Source organism: Chelonus insularis, unplaced genomic scaffold, assembly GCF_013357705.1.
Source record: "Chelonus insularis isolate UGA/USDA-ARS -01 unplaced genomic scaffold, ASM1335770v1 contig_123_pilon, whole genome shotgun sequence".
Lineage (NCBI taxonomy): Eukaryota > Metazoa > Arthropoda > Insecta > Hymenoptera > Braconidae > Chelonus > Chelonus insularis.
This window is the reverse complement of record NW_023276364.1, coordinates 1,204-20,086: the sequence shown is the minus strand read 5'-3', so window position 1 is coordinate 20,086 and position 18,883 is coordinate 1,204. Positions and strand designations below refer to the sequence as shown.

Genomic DNA, 18,883 nt, shown 5'->3' with positions numbered 1-18,883 from the left:
CAGAGCTCTTTTAAAAACAGAAATGTCCAGACCGAAAGATAATAAATGTAAGCAATGGTCTCACTTTCCTACTTATGGGATATTTTAGAGTGTAATAAGTTAAAATCAATAAGACATCATTAACGGCAGTCTTTTTAAAAAAGGCACATAGCTTAATTTGACTATTTTTTAAAAGGCACTGTAAATCTACACATTAAGACTGGGCTTTTCTAAGCTGGAATGACCTCGAATTTGTTTGTCAACTTATGTTTTTTTCATTTATTATTTTTATGTAAAATACATTCAAAAATGTTAAAGAAATGGTATGCAGGAGAGAAGCTAAAGTTTGTCAGTGTGAGTGCATAATAAATGAATTTTTTAGTGAAAAGCTTATGACAAAACGCCCGTCATGTTACCTCAAAACTCTTTAAAAATTTATTTATGATGCACTTATAAATGCATTTACGCTGTCAAACTTTAGCTTCCTTCCTCTATACTATTCTTCAACATTTGAACAAGGAAATGCGGTCAGTGCAGTGGATGCAGTGTCATATCAATTAATGATGTGCTCGTATATCTGGAATAATTAAAACAATCTATATTATTGAATAAGACTATACAATACATGTTATACTTTCATATAAAATCAAATACTATCAGCACTGAGTTTTTATAGTGATCAATGAGAATTGCAATAGATTTAAAATCAAAAATATGAAATTAGAACAATTGTTCTCTATTAAGCTAAGTTCTGTTAAAATTAGACCAAGACCGAGTTAAATGTATTATATATCCATGTACTGATGTTAACGAAATTTTTTAATTAAAATTTTTTTACAAAAAACTGTAAAATTGAATATTAAATAAATCATTATTTTTCGCGCTTCTAAACCAAACTTCCATGAATGAAAAAAGGCATTCAAAAGAATTAACTGGATATTATTTCTCAAACTTAAATTTGATTTAAAATTAGAAAAACAAACTAGAAATTAAATATTGACTGAATTACTTTAACTATGATTAAAACAAAAATTATTATGGAATAATCGGATGAATTTAGAATTCCTTAGCTTCCTAGGATGATCCCAACAAACTGGGCAAGTTATCCTTACTTTTTCGGTTTTTGCTAGAACTACAATAATTTTCATCACCAGCTCGAAACCTGAATAGTGAAATATGAAAAAAGTTTATTACTAATAAATTGAGTACAATGCACTTGCAATAGATAAGAAATGGTAACAGTAATGAGGAAGTAGAGAAGATGAATAGCGTAAAAATGAAAAGGTTTCACTACTAGAAGTAAGTTTAGGGAAAATTTTAGAAATTATTATTTCCATGAAAATGAAGATTTTTAATAATAAAAATTTTTAACATTCATACTGTTGAAAAATTTCAACTTTGAATAACCTAACCGTTTAAGGATAGAAATGATTGTGATAGATCAAAGCAATTAGGAAGTCAGGTCTTATAAAAAATATATAATCTTTATTTTCAGCACTAGCAATGAACAATATACACTGTACAACTTTTTGTCACTGAATAAAAGAATGAATGTCTTTAGAGATCACTGAATGTCAATTTTAATTACTAAATTTTAATTGAATGTCTAAAAAATACTCAACTCGGTGTGTTCGGTATTATTAATCTCCCACACGAGTTCAACACGCTTTTCAAGTCAAGAAAATATGATTGTGCACGTGGTGTTAGCCTATCAATGCAATGCAAAATGAATTTAATTCAATTAGTTGAATTTGCAGTGAATTGTCTTGAAATATTAATTGATTGCGTTGTAGAATGAAAAACTAAATGTTTCTGTCGTTTCAGAATGACACTAGCACTATAATTGACTCGACGAGGAAAGATTTTAAAGAAAAGAAATAGAATGGCGTGTATACGTAAATGAAAACAAAAAAAGAATAGCGACAGGAACTTCATTGGTCAAGATGGAGACTGAAAATTAGTCAAATGAGTGACTAGAATTAGAAATATTGATTATTTGGTCGATTGGTTATTGACCTAGTGCCAAGATAGCCACCGAAGTTCCTATCAGCTGATAATTCAAACTTGAGAATTAATTAATTCTCAACAAATACGTTGAATAAATCATTTATCTTCAACTCTATAACCTTACTTTCTTAAGTTAGTCAAAAATTATTAAACTAATTGGTTGTACCAGCTGATCATTAAAACTACATTTCAGAAAAATCATATTCTTTCGGTCTTCTACATACAATCCTCCATTCGAAAGATACAGTACTCTAGGACAGCCTTATCCGATTCCCCTACTTTTTTGGTTAAAAAGTGACTCCATCAGAAATTATTCTGCTATGAGCGCTAGTAGTACTCAAGGATGGTGATCAAGTAAGGTCTTTGCACCAGAAAATAGAGATGTATATAGAAGGATCATCTGCTGGATTTTTAGTGGACACATTCTGAGTTCACACCATGACGTCACAGCGTTAGTTCTACTATCGCACATTACCCTTTCCCTGAAAAGTTTCAAGCGCTTAAGACATCGCATAAATGAATTGTAATGTGGCAATTATATATAAAGATTGATTGAGAATTTTATTCTCTATCGATCTATACATAATTATTTTTTTCGTAAAAAAAAAATTTCTTTCTTAAACAAGCAAAAACATTTTATTAATTGGCTACTTCTTCCGCGAAAAGTTCTTACGCACATGCAAATATGGGTGCATGCTGGATTTCGTAGTTGTAAACAAGCCGCAATATTCGCTGGCACTTCACCTATTTTATGTCTTCCAATTGGTTGACGCTCACATTTACCTTTTACATACTTACTGAAAACTCTGTCGCTGGAGTAATTAGGTGGTCTCAGAGAAATATATTTTTAAGACTTTCGTAAAAAAGACTCTCAATAATGAATTATCCTGGGTACGCGTTCTTATTATTGACGATCGACACTAAATATCTATTTCTGCCTAAATCTTCTACATCTTGAACGTTCATATTTGTTATCTCATTACACCTCATACAGCCACAGACACCAAATATAAGTATGACCTACGAAAATTGAAACCAATGTAATAAAACCGAGTATAACGAGCATAGTATAATTAGAAAAGTAAATATGTCAATAATAATTACCTTCATGGCTAAATAATCGAAGTTTGGAGTGTCGTTCATAAATTTCTCTATTTGGTCCCATCTTAACACAAATGCTTTCTTCGGTTTATAACCATTGTAATTAATTTGTAACAAACTTTTTAGGTTACAACTATTATCAATTTTTATATTGTCTTTTACACTTAAAGTTTTCTTTAGAATACTATATATGCTCCACAAAGTTGGTGGTTTTAGTTTTATTTTTATCGACTCAAAATAAACAATTAAATTATTCTCCTCTGAGCTTGATAAAGACTGTTGATTTTCCTCCCGCCATTTTCTGTATGTATTATAAATCTCATCAAAAACAGCCCCCTCCTTCTGGGCTGTACAAAAATGTGCGCCAAACATAAATAACGACAATGATGAAATTACAAAAAGTTCTAAAATCATTAAACGCCAATTATTTAAATCTACGAATCAACAATATTTAAAATCAATTATTTTCTTCGGTTTTTTTTTGAAAAAAATTTAGTACGTTTAATGACACAATAAACATAACAACCAAAAACTTGGCATGACTGTTAAGGTTTTATAGAAGCATGAAATTGTGAAAATATTGAAAATATTTAAGCCAATTAATAAATAACAGTCACGCCAAGTTTTTGGTTGTTACGTTTATTGTGTCATTAAACGTACTAAATTTTTTTTCAAAAAAAAAACCGAAGAAAATAATTGATTTTAAATATTGTTGATTTGTAGATTTAAATAATTGGCGTTTAATAATTTTAGGACTTTTTGTAATTTCATCATTGTCGTTATTTATGTTTGGCGCACATTTTTGTACAGCCCAGAAGGAGGGGGCTGTTTTTGATGAGATTTTACCATTTTTTGTACATATCAACTGAAAAGGAATATTAAAAAAATAAATCTGTTCAGAAAATATTTTAATTATTTGTATATTCGCGCTCGAGCAAAATTAACTTGTTACCAACTTTATAATCTGTTAGTGAGAGAATAGTACTTAAAAATTCTGATCACCAACTTGATAAAAAAAAACGTATGATTGCTCCACGAATAAACTCTCATTTTACTCAATTTTTGCGCAACGAAATTTTTTCAATTTCGTATATTATCAATAAGGCAATGATAATACTTCGTCGTATGCTTAATCGAAAGTCAACGATCGCTTTCCGAGAAAATTCTTAATTTCAGCTCATGTTTATGTTATAATAAGGAAAAAATTGTAAATTTAAAAATTATAACGTGCAAAATCATCTTATAATTTGTATAGAGACACGGTAGTGCCTCGTCGTGACGTAAGGGCATGGAGAATATAATAAGGAGGCCACACTGTTCATGGAGAATATAATAATAATAATTATATTCTCTATGACACTGTTAATGAAAAAAGATTTTATTTAATTTTTTTTTAAATGAAGTTTGCATATTCTACTTCTTATTAGCAGCTTCATTCAAATGAACAACATATTTGAAACAGGCATTTTAGAAAAAATGGGGAATTGATTATTTATGAAGTCAATTAAAATATATAAAAAATTGGATGTAGCATGTAAAACAGACGCTATTTTATATGCAAAATGACGCTATTCTATTTGCAAAGGATGCTATCTCATTCCTTGTACAAATTGAAATGCTATCTAATGCGCACGCTCCATTCACGATCATGCGCACAAGTCGCAGCGTATAATAAGTGAGACAAACGCATATATGTCTGCACCGTAATGCTTAAGTCTCCCTCCCTATACCGACTAGCAATATAGGAGTATTACATTTGCCACGATAAAATAAATGTCCATCAACATTTTTTAAGCCTGTAATTGTTGAGACATTAGAATTTATTGGCTATGTAGGGGTTATGTAAATTTCAAATATTTCCTTTTCAAACTTAGCAGCAATTTGTAATATATCTGCAGTTTTCTCCCATCCTGATGTCTTCAAATCGAAATAAATAATATTACAGTTATCTTCAGTTGTTTGAATTGTTGGAAGCTCATCAATAACAGATTTAATTTTAAATGTGTCCATCAATTCATCAATTTCTACTTCCATTTCACAATTTGAACTATACTGAACACCTTCAAAATTTTCTTTATTTTTTCGGAGCATTTCTCGTTTTGCAGCCAGTTCGTTTCGACGTTGTTTTGTCTTTATCAGTTTTGCTCTTGCCACCTTTTTTTTCGTCGGTTCTCTTGTCTCTTGACATAAGAAGCTGTATTTTTACCTGTATCTGAAGAAAGTTTTTGTTGAATAGCCAATAAATATTTTTCACCATCGTTTTTTGAAACAACCGAGTTGGCGAATCGATAATCACATGATTCACTTAAGCTGTAACAGCAATTCTTTGGTGCTTTATGAGTCATTATGTTGTTAAGACTCTTATTACCTTGGCTTGAAGCAGTCATCAAAAATTGAGAAGAGTTGTCAGTAAGTTTGCCACTAAGAAATCCTATAATTGCTCCGTATCCATTGAGACTGTCATAGCTTCTACCATTTCCGCGTCTGCTCTAGCCCATGTCATAAGATGCTAAAATATTTATCACATCATCCATTTGGTTATCAAAATCTTGTTGGTTTTTAATAGAAAAAGTTTCTAAATTATCTGAGGTACCAGGTGTCAATTTGCACTTAAGATTAAGAAATTGTGTATAGACTTCATTCCTTAGTTCTTCAGGTCTGCAAAAAAAAAACAAAAAAAAAGGAAGTAAATAATTGATCAAAAAAAACAATGTATATTCTCAATTTTTATTATTGAAAAAAATTTGTATAAATTGTGTACAATATGTACTTGTGGGTAAGTGGGTAGTGGGTAAGTGGGCGTAAACGGGAAGAACCAGACAATGTTCTGACTTGGAGGGGCCCAAGTCAGTTAGTCAGAAATATTCAAAAATTGTTAATGCCGGACTTGTCCACCGGCGCGTCAGTCAACTCACTGGACCAATCATCGGGAAGTATTTCCCTCATGGCCCAGACGGCAACTCTACGGCCCTAGTGACGCCAACAAGCACGCGGTCGAGCACTTGTGGCGTCAGTTAGCTCCAGGCAAATCACGCGGTCATCTCTGTATAACTTTTCGCAGTCGAATCGCAGATTTTTCAGTCAGCTCACCTTTTGTAGTTACAAGTACGGTCAAATAGACTCAGACAACTCTCACGAAGATACGTGAATCATCAAATTACTCTCATCAGTGCCAGTGGTCCAGTATATTCAGTTGTAGTGTCTTTGGGCGCGAAGCTGAACTGGCGTCGACGCCATAGTGCCTCACGGACATTCACCTATACATCGCTCCCCCGAACAACTCTGGTGTATACTGTGAATGTTGCTATTCACTGTTTTTTGAGACTATGTTATTTGGTGAAAAAATAACCATTAGACAACTCATAAGTGTACAAACAATTATGGTACAGTCAACTCAACTATATGTAGTGATTATTAAATTCTATTGAGTATATTAAGTGTTATTGTTGAATAAAATCTATAAAACCCAAGCAGTTCAGTGTTAATAAACTATTTTTTGGAACCTTCTAGCATCCAACCTTTGTTCTTATTCTGCTCTTAATTATTACAGTCCACTAGTTTTCAGTTTGCTCATTCGGCCGACTCGAAGTCAGAACAATGTAACATAATTTAATTAGATAATGTAATAAAACTCATATCTTAATATATATATAAATTGATTAAATTTCATGATTGATTCACCAAGAATCATTATAATATCAAAAATAGTGATAATTGATTAGAATTTAATTATTTTGCATAATGAAAGCGTTATATTTACACATAAATTGATTAAAAATATTCGATATTTCGTTTTTAATAATCTTACATTAAAGTTTCATTAAATTTAAAGAAAAAAATTATTCTTTTAAAGAAAAAATGTTATTCTATTATAATAAATAAAAATATCAGTGATCTGGGTGCGACCCGAAAGATCCACACGACCAACTTTCCAGTAAAAAAAATGAAGAAACAATTCGAATAGAACCCGTTTTCATTCCTTATAACAAATGGAATTGTTATAAACGAAATGAGTCTGTTTTTATTCATTTGATATGATTAGTTACTTCATTTCAGTAAAAGAAAAAATTGTGCGTTAGAAGAATTCAAATATACCCCATAGATCCTTTTTTTCATTATTTTCAACAAATTTCATTGTTATATAATTCTAAGTTACATAATTACGCGTCGAATGCAATTGGTCCCACATCGATATCATTTTTTGTTCTCGAGATAATCGAGGCGAAAAATAATTCCGAACGCACATACGCACACACACATAACGTTAATATTTTATAGTATGTATGGTAGTTCTTCCGTCGGTAATTATTTTTCCTGGCGTATTGAAGTTTGCTAATGCAAAAGATATATCACGACTAATTTGACTACTATTTGATAGATTCTTAGATTCCGCAAGAATCTCTAAGTTTCTCATAATTTGAAAGAATATAAAGGACTTTAAATAATTTAAATTTAAAGCCACAATATTGCCACAAGGAATATGAACAATAATTAATTCAGTAAAATCAAATTCATTTTGATTTTTAAGATTCCAATGTCAGTAATAATTTTTGATTTAAGCTTTTTTATTTGAGTTCCGGAAGAATAGGTTGCACTGTACACTAATCGAAATAATTTGTTATGTCACTCAGTTAACTTCACCTTGCACTTCAATTTGACAGTTGTAGGTGGCGCGATGGTACATAATGGTGATAATTTTCATTGAAACGCGAATTAATCCATCAAACTTTAATGATTTTTCTCGCGAAAACTAGCAATTTGCGAATATAAGTTCACATATCAGATCGTTTTTATTTATTTTCTTACATAACATATATCCGGCTTTGCTACAAGTTACCGGACACCTTGTATTAGTTTTTCATTCTGCTTCAATTCCGGTCCCTCAGAGGGAACCACTTTCTGTCTTCTGTAGTCCCAAGGGAAGGAAATTGGGCTACAAGGTAGTTTAATTGTAATTATGTAATTAACAATTAGTAAGCAATTATAATAATAGGTAATTAGTTTTAATTATTATTTATTTAAACAATATACTTTTTTCATGCTACAGCTATAGCGTATAACAATGAACTATATTTTATTCGATTGCCACTAGCGGCGCTAGGCTCTTGTGCCGTCGTACCGACCGAGTTGGTTGCGGTCGAGCCGCCACAACCACTCCCCCCTGAGTGGCTTTCAGTGGGCGATTTGAAAGTCACGGTTTTTTTCCGTGTATAAGTTTTTATCGGCTTATCCATCGATGAACCCCAATGATGTGGTTGAAGAGGTTGATCATCTGGTTGGTTGTCATCATGCACTGGATGCGTATCATCATTTTTATTTCCATACACAGGTTTCAGTCTATCAACACTAATGTTTTTCTCCTGACCCTTCACTTCAATTTTAAACACTCTGTCTGATAGTCTTTCTATAACTTTGTATGGACCAATATACGGTGGCTCGAGAGGAGTTTTCACATGATCACACCGAACTAATACATGAGAGCAAGTGTAGAGATCTTTAAGAATGAAGATCTTTGCTCTCGAGTGATGAGCTGTCGGGGTTGGACGAAGACCTCGCATATATTCTCTATGCTTCTCTAAAAATATTTGTAGATCAGGTGACGGTGTGTTTGATACAAAGAATTCCCCAGGAATTCGGATGTTGGTTCCATACAGGAGTTCAGCAGGTGTAGATTGGAGATCCTCCTTAAAACTAATACGTAGACCTAATAATACTGTTGATAGGATATCTACCCAAGGCTTTGGTGAGCACATAAGTGCAGCTTTTAAGGTACGATGCAGTCTTTCCACCATACCATTTGATTGTGGGTGGTATGGTGTTGTGCGATTTCGTTGAGCTCCAACTAAGTTCGATAGAGCTGTGAAAAGAGCAGATTCAAATTGTGTGCCCTGATCTGTAGTGATAGTCACAGGCGTACCAAAGTTTGCAATCCAATGATCAAAAAGCGCTGTGATTACTGTGTCAGCCGTCATATCCTGGAGAGGTACTGCAATTGGCCATCTTGTGAATCTATCTATTACTGTTAAACAGTAGCGAAATCCTCTGACTTCAGGTAGTACAATGATATCTATGTGGATATGTGAGAATCTTGCATCAGGTACTTCAATGTGATTAGGTTGGAGTCTTGTGTGTCGTTGAATCTTTGCTTTTTGACAACTTAAACACTCTCGTGCCCATTTTATAACATCTTTACGAATGCCAGGCCAGACAAACTTTTCTCTTAGATGACGTGAAGTCGTTCTGCCACTAGGATGAGAGAGGTTATGCACTAAGTCAAATGCAATTCTGCGCAATGACTGAGGTAAGTATGGTCTGACTATCCCTGAAGCGACATTGCAATAAATATTAATATTGGGTTCTGTTTCTAATTGCTGGAGCTTTAATGATTTAGTGTTCTGAAGAAAATCCTGTAGTTCCACATCATTGCGTTGTTCAGTTTCTATCGTTGCAGAGTCAAGGACTGTTGGCATGTCTATCTTCTCCACCCGCGATAACGCGTCTGCTACGACGTTGTCATCTCCTTTAACGTAGTTAAAGTTCGTGGTGAACTGAGAAGTGTAATCCAGTTATCTTAGTCTTCGCTCAGGTGCTGCATCGAATTTCTGCTTGAAGGCAAAGGTGAGAGGTTTATGATCAGTTTGCACAATGACTTGCCGACCTTCAATAAGGTGTCTGAAGAACTTGACGGATAAAAAAATAGCCAAGAGTTCTCGATCATATGTACAGTAGCGTCTCTCAGTATCAGAAAGTTTTTTCGAGAAGAAACCTAGTGTTTGAGGCATGTTGTTAATAATTTGTTCAAGTTTCCCGCCAACAGCAGTTGATGAAGCATCAGTGGTAAGTATCAGCAATGCCGTTGGTGATTGATAAGTTAGTAGTGCTCGTGAAGATAGAATTTCTTTGCAAGCTTTGAAAGCTTCTTCAGCTTCATTGGTCCAATTAATTCTTCTTTTGTCATTTTTTTTTGACTCTTTCAGGTACTCATTAAGCGGTAGCTGGAGTTGAGCAGCATTTGGTATGCAACGTCTATAATAATTAATGACACCTAAAAACCGACGAAGTTCCTGGACTATCTGAGGTTTAGTGTAATTCAAAATAGCTTCAACTCGTTCATTGGTAGGAGAGTAACCTTTAGCACTGATTGAATAGCCGAGAAAATTAACTTGAGTCTGACCTAGCTTGCATTTGTTAGCGTTAATACTGAGCGAATGAGTCTTCAGAAGTTCAAAGACTTGCTTCAGATGCTGTTTGTGCTGTTCCTCATCTTCAGACATCACCAAAATGTCATCAATATATACAAAGACGAACTCGATGTCTCGAAAAATGGAGTCCATGAAGCGTTGAAACGTCTGAGTGGCGTTTCTTAGTCCAAAAGGCATCACCAACCATTCAAATAAACCCCAAGGCGTGGTAATGGCTGTTTTCTTGATGTCATCTGGAAACATGGGTATTTGATGGTATGCTTTTTTAAGGTCAAGCGTAAAGAAGATTGTTTTTCCATGTATACGTGGAAAAAGATCATGAATCAGAGGTAATGGATATTTATCTGGTTCAGTAATAGAGTTTAACCGCCTATAATCTCCACAGAGTCTCCATTCTTTAGCAATGTCTTTTCGTTCCAGATGAATTGGACTAGCATAGTTACTAGTGGCTGGCCGGATGGAACTGGAATCAAGAAGGAGTTTCAGCTCTGCTTTCGCTGCTTTTGCTTTCTCCCCTATGAGTTTACGAAATTTTGCAGTGACAGGAGGGCCTTTCGTTACGATTCGATGTGCATGATCGTAGTTCTTGATATTTGGCTTAGTATTCGGTACTGTGATTTCAATAAATTGTTTCAACAGGTCCACGTAGGGCATTGTTGTGTTGATTGTTGAAATGCCATATTGTTGTACATTGTTGAGTCTACCTTTTGAGGTCCTGGAGGTCACAGAATCAATGAGTTGTTGGTTTTTTATGTCGATGAGTAACCCAAAGTGATTCAAAAAATCAGCTCCAATTATTGCAGAGTGTACATCTGCAATAATAAAAGACCAAGAGAAGTTTCTGCGAAGGTTAAGTTCAAGATTGAAAATTTGCGTACCGTATGTTTTAATCTCCGTACAGTTTGCTGCAAATAATGTGAATGCGGCTGGATCTCGTTTTCCCCGGAAAGAGCTGGCTGGAACGATGGAGACAATGGAGCCTGAGTCTATCAGGAAATTGATATTTGTTGCTTGGTCTAAGATGTGTAAGCGTAGTTCAGTCGGCAGCAAGTTTTCTCTGACACCGTCGCCGACCACTGCTATCGATGACGGGGAAGCTAGTTTTCCTGGTTCTGATCTTGATTTTCGTTGAAGTTACAGGGAGTTGTACATTTACGGGCATCTTTACCCCATCTCCTGTGATAATAACAGCAACCTGTACGATGTGGTGTACACTCGTGTTCATTAATGCCTTCCCATTACCATGGGAGAAATTACCGACCGAGACGGTTTTTTTTTATATGAATTATTCCATCTATTATTTTTCAAATATTCTATGACTAAATTCTCCTCCGGCCCTGCCCCCTCTTAAAAATAAATTTTCCTACTCCAAAACATCTTATTTCCCCTAATTTTAATTATTTCCCCTCATTTTTGACAGCTAACAAACATTTTTGTTTATAAATAATAAACAGTGTACAGTGTCAATTTTATAAATGTAAACATAACTCGTGTTGACATGTATTCGAGAGGCGAGTTATCATAGGATATCTAAAGATTTTTGTAAGTAATTATCAAATTTAAATTTAATTTAATATTACAGGTTATAATGTAATTAAAATATAATTGATATCAATTATATTTTATTATGATTTATCTCAATTTTAGAGCCGGCTTTCAAGTACTCTTTGGAAATTAAGCGATAGTAGTCAAAAAATTGATCAATTATGTGGTACATTCCAATGATAATAAGAAAAAAAGAAGCAAAAAGTTATAGTACAAAAAAAATGATTAAAGGTGAATACAAAAAAGGAGATAATTGTGTTATTATCGAAGATGTTATTATCAGTGGAAGTAGTATTTTAGAAAAGACTTAACTCCAGAAGGTTTGAACGTTACTAAAGCATTAGTAATTATAGACCGAGAACAAAGTGGCAAAAAAAATATAGAAAATGCTGGTATTAAAGTAAGAAGTTTGTATACTCTTACCAAGTTAATGAAGTATCTTTTTGAAGCTGTTAAAATTACTTTAGAAACGATTAAAAATGTTTCTCAATACATAAAAGAATATTCAGCGACATTGATAACATTGAATAAAGGTAAAAATTAATATAAATTTTAAAACATTGCAAAACAAACATTCATAAAAATGAATGATTGATTTTTAAATATTTAATATGTTTACAGAATCATCACATAATCGTTTGATAATGGATTATGCATCTAGATCAAAGCTTACTATGAATCAGCTGGCTGCCAATCTTTTCGAGCTCATGGGAAAAAAAAAACAAATCTTTGATTAGCAGCTGACATGACAAAAACTAATGATATTTTAGAATTAGCTGAACTTGCTGGACCCCACATTGTTATTTTAAAAATCCACGTAGACATAATTGATGATTTTTATGAAGCATTAAAACATAAATTTTTGATCATGGAAGACTAAAAATTTTGAGATATCCGTAACACAGTAGCTCTGCAATATTCTAAAGGATTGTATAAAATCTCGGAGTGGGCGGATTTGGTAACTATTCATCCAGTATCTGGTACAGGAGTTTTAGATGGTGTCAAAGAAGCTTCAAAACATATTTACAAAGATCGAGGAAAATTCTTAATCACAGAAACGTAATCACAGAAATGTCATCACTTATTTTTAGTTTTTTTATTTTTTTTAGGTAACATTATTCCTTCACTCTCTTTCAGAAGCAGAAATGAAACAGAATTCATTTTTGTTTATAAATAATAAACAGTGTATCTTCAGTGAATTTAAATGTTACATTTATTATAATTATAAAAAATGTTATGACTTCAGTCATAACAATTCATTATTTTTGTTATTTTTCAATATACATATTAATAAATGTTAATGATAATCACAAAAAATACTTTTTATTTTTATTCTTATTTTTATTAATATTTAAAACATAGTACATTCTCATTCTTAAAAAGATCTAATTCTTTTTTGAGAAAAATATCATACGTATTTGCAATGATATGATAAGAAAATTTTTTATTTAATTATTTATACAAAGATATTTTATTTTATTTAATTTCCGGAGTATCTGAAGCTAAATCATGACTTGTAGGAGTGACATTAACATTGACATGTGATTCTCTTCTCGCTGGACCAGCACCAAAACCAAAGGTCAAGAAAGATCTCTGTTTCTGTTGAAGTGCAAGAGGTGCAGGTGTTTTGACAGCTTGTCGATACTCTTCGCTGTTTGACTTGTCTTGCCGTTGACCCGGTGACGAGGTCAAAAGGTCCGGTAGAACCGAGCTAGGTCGTGAGCCAGGCGATGAATCTGACCTCTGGAAGTCTCCTTCTCCGCTGCTTCTTGCACGTTCTCCTCCTTCTCGATTCTGGGTGATAACAGGGCTGTACTCGCTAGCTGTGGTACTAGCTGTAGACTTAATATTTCCAGCATCGTCAGAAGTCGGTGGGTCAGTAGGTCTACAACTTCGTCTTCTTGAAGAGTCCTCACTTGCTCGCAAAAGTCTGGCTTCATGTCGTTCTCGTCAGAAGTTTTGTTGTCTATTGCCAAAGATTATTTCACTTTCAGTTTTTTCTCTTCTTGGCCTTGACTATTTCTTTGTGGAGCTTGTGCACCAGATCCTCCATTGCCTGCTCCACTTGAATTCGCAGCTGAATGATGATTAGAAGGTGGCGTAGAAACTTTGTGCTGGTGTCTTGGATCATCTCGAGGGGTTGGTGGCAATGGTCGAGAAGGCGCTTGTGGTTCAATGAGTCTGTGAGGAATGGCAGGTCGTGCTGGAGGTCCAGGTTCAGGTATTTCTCTCTGATTTCTACTTGAAGCTTTTTCTTTATTAGAGTGTGGCTGTTGAGGAATGTCTTGAGTTAACGTTCGCTCTTCCTGGATTTGCTGGAAATTATGACGCAATGTGTCGCCTCCAGGAGATTGAACTATTGATGATGGTTCTCCAACAATAATTTTAAAATTCAAAAGACACTTAAAAATACTTAATACAAACTAAATTTGAATTTATTTAGATAGATAATCATTCTTATCACTTGTTTTTTTATCATTCAATTGTTTATGACATTGATTTATCAGAACATGTTGAAAAATATTTTTTAAGATATCTAAAGAAATATTTCACTCGAGTGATATAATGAACAGATCCAATATATATACTAATCTATCTCCTGCTCAAAGAGGCATAATTATTGGACTTTTGGAAGCAGGTAAGAGTGTAGCAGAAGTATCTGCATTATTACAATGCAGTACAAAAACTGTGAATTTATGGAAAACGAAATATGAAATTGGTAATGAAGCATTATTGGAAGATCATAGAAAAAATAACCATCGGCCTAGAAAAACAACTCATGATGAAAATCAGCAAATGATCGCAAATCTCGTCAACCATCCCTCAGAAACTTCAGCAGATATTGTAGTTCGGACTAGAGTAAATATATCTGATCTGACAGCTCGACGTAGGTTCAAAGAGGCAGGACTGGTGAGCTGCATAGCTGCAAAAAAACCATCCCTTACAGATGATCATCGAAGAGCTAGAATACAATATGCTCATGATTTTCTAGGATGGGGACAAAATCACTGGGCTCATGTAATTTGGTCAGATGAAAAAGTAAGAAATAACTTAATCCTTTCTCTAATTTTAATTTACTAGAAAAAGCTTTATACATTTCAGCTATTTTCAACATCAATGTCTGGAAAATTAAAAATCTGGCGACCTAGATGTGATAGATTGAAACCGCGATACGTATTTCCAGACAATTATAGCAACCGACAAAACATTATGTTCTGGGGTTGCATGACCAGTTATGGAGTAATGGTATTACAAGAGGTGTCGTCAAGAATGAATGCTGAAGAATACGTCGACGTCCTTGAAGAAGTAATGTTGCCTGCTGCAAGAGAGGTTTATCCAGAAGAAGATTATCGAATTCTCCCGTTTGTGCAAGATAACAGTGCAGTACATACAGCAAGGATAGTTACAAATTGGTTTGACAGACATCCTGAAATTCTTCTCCTGCCTCATCCTGCAAAATCCCCAGATCTGAATCCTATTGAAAACATCTGGAGTAATTCAATAATATTATTCTAATTCTATAAACTTATTTTAATAAAAAATTTTATCTAGGTTACATGAGTCTGAAATGGAGAACAGGACAGCTCCCAAGAACGAGAGACGATCTCCGAATACATGTCCAACAAGTTTGGACCAGAGTTCAGCAACGTCCTGATATCACAGTAAATTTATCCAACTCCATGCATAAACGATTGCAGGATGTTATCATAAACAATGGCTATTGGATGAAATATTAACTAGAGATCATAAGGCTGGAACAGCAATATAGTTAATACCTGAGAATATTCCAAGAACTAATTCTTGATGTATTGGATGGGTTCTAACAATTTTTCCATAAATTCTGATAAGTGGCACAATTAAATTAATTTATGCCTAGTTAGTACATCTACAAGACTCACACGACATTGTTCATCATTTTTTTAATAACAATATCTTTGTCAAAATTACAATCTACTTGGCATAGATATATAAATTCTGTAATATTATTCAGTAATTGTAGTTGATAATATTTCTCAATATTCTCAAAAGAAACAGTAAGAGTATTCTCATCTGGAGTTGCAAATCCTTAGTAGCTTCCAAGTATTTTATTTCATTATCTTATTTCAATTATTTAAGAAAATTTTTTTTAAATATTTAAATTATTTAAGAAATTTTTATTTCTTTCATATCTGAACATAAAATTCGTTTGGTGATTATTATTGATTAAAAAAAAATGTTTAAACTTTAGTTTTAATTATCACGTTTTTCTTTTGTTCATTTAAACAAAAAAAGAATAAAAATTATAAAAACAAAGAAAAATCGATTTATAGATTTTTAATTCATTATACTAAATCACTTTTGGAAGTGAAATTGATAAAAAATACGTTAATTGCACAATTATTTCGAAAAATATTTAAAAATGTGGACAAGAAATATGATGAAGAAGTTGATTATGCTTCGAATGTATCGGTATCGATACATGTTTAAAAAGGAAGGATTGTTGCAGGTTTTCAATATTTATTTGCACAACATGAAAGTATGGCAGTAAGTTTTTTATAAATATTATACTTAACACTAATTCAATATTAAGATATCTTATTATAATAGTAGTGCGTCAAATACGGTTACTGTATTGTTTTCATCTAAAAATAATTTTTTTTTCATTTTTTAAAAAAATCATTTAAGAAAAGAACATTCTTTATAAGACACCTTAATAAATATTTATCAGATTAAATTTGTTGTAGAATGATTGCAAATGATATTGGCGTTAAAGAGATTAATTGCATTGACTGCTATTTAAAATATTGTGAACTGATGCTTGAATTTGAGGTAAGTAAAAGTTTTTTTTTTTTATTTAATTTTAATGTTAAAAAATTTTTACAGCGACAAAGACGATTATACAAAATTGGAAAATTAAGATCGAAAGGAAAACTTTTTGATTATATCATCAAGTTTTACTTATAATTTTAATCCTGAAAAGCAAGTCTTCAATGTATAAATGTCTAGTGATAGACATATATATATGTTTGCAATGTCTAGTGATAAAAAAGATCCACAATTACATAATTTATCTCGTTAAATATATTTATATTATATATTTATATATATAAGGAATTCAGATATAAATTGTAGAGTTCAAAATTAATGAATTGTTATTGTAAAGACCGTTAACAGTATATTATGCAGTGAAGTGAATATTTATTTTTACTTTTTCAGTAAACATAGTTAATAGTTTGTCTTCGATTCACTTAATAGAACTGCTTATTTATTAAATATCTTTGTATAAATAATTAAATAAAAAATTTTCTTATCATATCATTGCAAATACGTATGATATTTTTCTCAAAAAGAATTAGATCTTTTTAAGAATGAGAATGTACTATGTTTTAAATATTAATAAAAATAAGAATAAAAATAAAAAGTATTTTTTGTGATTATCATTAACATTTATTAATATGTATATTGAAAAATAACAAAAATAATGAATTGTTATGACTGAAGTCATAACATTTTTTATAATTATAATAAATGTAACATTTAAATTCACTGAAGATACACTGTTTATTATTTATAAACAAAAATGAATTCTGTTTCATTTCTGCTTCTGAAAGAGAGTGAAGGAATAATGTTACCTAAAAAAAATAAAAAAACTAAAAATAAGTGATGACATTTCTGTGATTACGTTTCTGTGATTAAGAATTTTCCTCGATCTTTGTAAATATGTTTTGAAGCTTCTTTGACACCATCTAAAACTCCTGTACCAGATACTGGATGAATAGTTACCAAATCCGCCCACTCCGAGATTTTATACAATCCTTTAGAATATTGCAGAGCTACTGTGTTACGGATATCTCAAAATTTTTAGTCTTCCATGATCAAAAATTTATGTTTTAATGCTTCATAAAAATCATCAATTATGTCTACGTGGATTTTTAAAATAACAATGTGGGGTCCAGCAAGTTCAGCTAATTCTAAAATATCATTAGTTTTTGTCATGTCAGCTGCTAATCAAAGATTTGTTTTTTTTTTCCCATGAGCTCGAAAAGATTGGCAGCCAGCTGATTCATAGTAAGCTTTGATCTAGATGCATAATCCATTATCAAACGATTATGTGATGATTCTGTAAACATATTAAATATTTAAAAATCAATCATTCATTTTTATGAATGTTTGTTTTGCAATGTTTTAAAATTTATATTAATTTTTACCTTTATTCAATGTTATCAATGTCGCTGAATATTCTTTTATGTATTGAGAAACATTTTTAATCGTTTCTAAAGTAATTTTAACAGCTTCAAAAAGATACTTCATTAACTTGGTAAGAGTATACAAACTTCTTACTTTAATACCAGCATTTTCTATATTTTTTTTGCCACTTTGTTCTCGGTCTATAATTACTAATGCTTTAGTAACGTTCAAACCTTCTGGAGTTAAGTCTTTTCTAAAATACTACTTCCACTGATAATAACATCTTCGATAATAACACAATTATCTCCTTTTTTGTATTCACCTTTAATCATTTTTTTTGTACTATAACTTTTTGCTTCTTTTTTCTTATTATCATTGGAATGTACCACATAATTGATCAATTTTTTGACTACTATCGCTTAATTTCCAAAGAGTACTTGAAAGCCGGCTCTAAAATTGAGATAAATCATAATAAAATATAATTGATATCAATTATATTTTAATTACATTATAACCTGTAATATTAAATTAAATTTAAATTTGATAATTACTTACAAAAATCTTTAGATATCCTATGATAACTCGCCTCTCGAATACATGTCAACACGAGTTATGTTTACATTTATAAAATTGACACTGTACACTGTTTATTATTTATAAACAAAAATGTTTGTTAGCTGTCAAAAATGAGGGGAAATAATTAAAATTAGGGGAAATAAGATGTTTTGGAGTAGGAAAATTTATTTTTAAGAGGGGGCAGGGCCGGAGGAGAATTTAGTCATAGAATATTTGAAAAATAATAGATGGAATAATTCATATAAAAAAAAACCGTCTCGGTCGGTAATTTCTCCCATGGTAATGGGAAGGCATTAATGAACACG

At 32.1% G+C, this 18,883-nt stretch overlaps 1 long non-coding RNA gene and 1 pseudogene across 1 annotated transcript; one reads left to right on the top strand and one right to left on the bottom strand.

The window, feature by feature from the left end:
- Positions 1-2,142: 2,142 nt before the first annotated feature.
- On the bottom strand, positions 2,143-3,370 carry LOC118066831 (uncharacterized). Its single transcript, XR_004690298.1, has 2 exons — positions 3,091-3,370; positions 2,143-3,006 (listed from the first exon to the last, which is right to left on the bottom strand). It is a non-coding gene; the product is annotated as an uncharacterized lncRNA (long non-coding RNA).
- Positions 3,371-11,614: 8,244 nt separating this feature from the next.
- LOC118066809 (uridine 5'-monophosphate synthase-like) lies at positions 11,615-13,023 on the top strand (annotated as a pseudogene).
- The last annotated feature ends 5,860 nt before the right edge of the window (positions 13,024-18,883 follow it).